The following is a 2,665-nucleotide window of genomic DNA, read 5'->3' on the forward strand; positions in this document are numbered from 1 at the left end:
GTGTATAAGACCTAAATAATTCAAACTAAATGATTCACACAATCTGTATCTTCCATTCCAACCTCTCCCACCACCATGGGCAAGACCAACGAGCTGTCAAAGGATGTCAGAGACAAGATTGTAGATCTGCACAAGGCTTGAAAGGGTGACAAGACCATCAGCAAGAAGCTTGGTGAGAAGGAGACAACTGTCGTTGGGATTATTCGGAATTGGAAGAAATACAAAATAACCATCAATTGGCCTCGGTCTTGAGCTCCGGCAAGATCTTGCCTCATGGGGTATGGATGATCATGAGAAAGTGTGAGGGATCAGCTCAGAACTACATGGGAAGAGCTTGTTAATGATCTTAAGGCAGTTGGGACCACAGTCACCAAGCAAACCATTGGTAACACACTACACCGCAATGGACTGAAATCCTGCAGCGCCCGCAAGGTGCCCCTGCTCAAGAATACACATGTACAGGCCCATTTAAAGTTTGCCAGTGAACATCTAAATGATTCATAGACGGCTTGGGAGAAAGTGCTGTGGTCAGATTAGACCAAAATTTAGCTCTTTGGCATTAACTTGACTTGCCGTGTTTGGAGGGAGAGAAATGCTGACTATGACGCCAAGAACACCATCCCTACAGTCAAGCATGGAGGTGGACACATTATGCGTTGGGGCTGTTTTTCTGCTAAGGGAACAGGACGACTTCACCGCATTGAGGGGCAAATGGACGGGGCCATGTACTGTAAAATCTTGGACGAGAACCTCCTTCCATCAGCCAGAACACTGAAGATGGGTCATGGATGGGTTTCCAGCATGACAATGACCCCAAACATTACGCCAAGGCAACAAAGGAGTGGCTCAAGAAGAAGCACATTATGGTCTCCAGACCCCAGTCCTATAGAAAATCTGTGGAGGGAGCTGAAACTTTGAGTTGCCAAACAACAGCCAAGAAACCTTAAGGATTTAGAGAGGATCTGTAAAGAGGAGTTGCCCAAAATTCCTCATGAGATGTGTGCAAACCTGGTGACCAACTACAAAACATATCTTACCTCTGTCCTTGCCAACAAGGGTTTCTGCACCAAGTACTAAGTCATGTTTTGCTTGGGGATCAAATACTTATTTCACTCACTGAAATGCAAAACAATTTCTAACCTATATATAATGTGTTTTCTTTTCTCTTGATTTTTTGGTTGGTATTCTGTCTCTATATGTTAAAATAAACCTACCATAAAAATTACAGACCATTCATTTTTTTTTGTAAGTGGGCAAACTTACAAAATCAGCAGGGGATCATATAAATATTTTCCCTACTGTATGTCAATGAAGAATGTTTTAAAAATCATCTGGAGAAAATGAAAGAGAAAAACACTTCCTGACTCATGGAAGCTCAGGAAACTCAGGAAGCACACATCCTGAAAAGTAAAGACAAAATATTTTGATCATCATCTGGTGGCTAGCTGCAGTATAGGTCATAACCCCCACCCTCTTCATGTAAAGAATGGGATGTAAGCCAAACTTAAAAAAAAAAAAATTGTCCAAAGATGGTTCCCATCATTTTAGGTCGTTTTTATCATGCTGATGTATGTTCAAGTGTTTGCTTTTCTAATCATTTTGCTTTTAATTAGTTTTTTTATGCTATAAAAATGGGGTCAGGTGTCATGATTGTGAGCTTGCAACTGGATCTGCGGGAGTTTGGGTAAGACTTTGATACCGCAGCTCCAGCTCAAGATCACTACTGTGACACTACAGACCTGGGCTCCAAATGAATCACTACTGCGTGGACTCAGGCTCCAAATGAATCACTACTGTGCAGACTCAAGCTCCAAATGAATCTTTACTGTGCAGACTCAAGCTCCAAACGAATCACTGCTGAGCAGACTCAAGCTCCAAATGAATCAATACTGTGCAGACTTGGACTACAAATTATGTCATTGGTGCAAGATGACAGAGTCCATACTGGGCTGGTTTGGCTTCACTTTTCTGTAGTGGAAAGAAGTGGAGACACATTTTCCATGTTTTTTTTTTTTTAAGTCTGTGGTGGTCACTATAGAGTTTCATAGACACTTCCACAATTTAAAAACCAGATGCTAATCCAATTCGAATCAGTTAGTGGTTGTCATTCAAAAGCTGCTTAAGAACACATTGTTTTATTTATACAGAGTATATTAACAGAATCAAATAATACATTAATGATTCTGATAAAGGGTGTGTTTGGAAATATGATGCCAGTTGGACATAATTATACTTTTGTCAGCAGGTGCAATGCACATATATATGTTCATCAAGCACTGGTGAACCACTTAGAGCTAAATTTAAACCTGAAAAAAACTAAAAACAAAACAAAAAATATATATTTTGAGCAGAGGGATTCCTCTGCATTCTTACATTTTTCTCTTCTCTTTCTTTCTCAGCAGGCAGTGAGTTGTGACAGAGGGCCACTCATTAAATAATGTAGAATGAAGAGTTCATCTAAGGCGCTGTCATAGTGTGTTACACAGATGACTGCACTGTGTACTATAGGCCTACTGCTCCCATACCACATTCCCCCATGCCAGTAGAGCACTAATTACTTCCAGTTTTGTTCAGAAAAAAAATAAAAAAAAATACATAAGCATATGCTACTTCCAAAACAATCTTATTTTCATTAATGTAATGTGAAAGAATAATCATTTATTTT

Source organism: Cyprinus carpio, chromosome A21, assembly GCF_018340385.1.
Source record: "Cyprinus carpio isolate SPL01 chromosome A21, ASM1834038v1, whole genome shotgun sequence".
Lineage (NCBI taxonomy): Eukaryota > Metazoa > Chordata > Actinopteri > Cypriniformes > Cyprinidae > Cyprinus > Cyprinus carpio.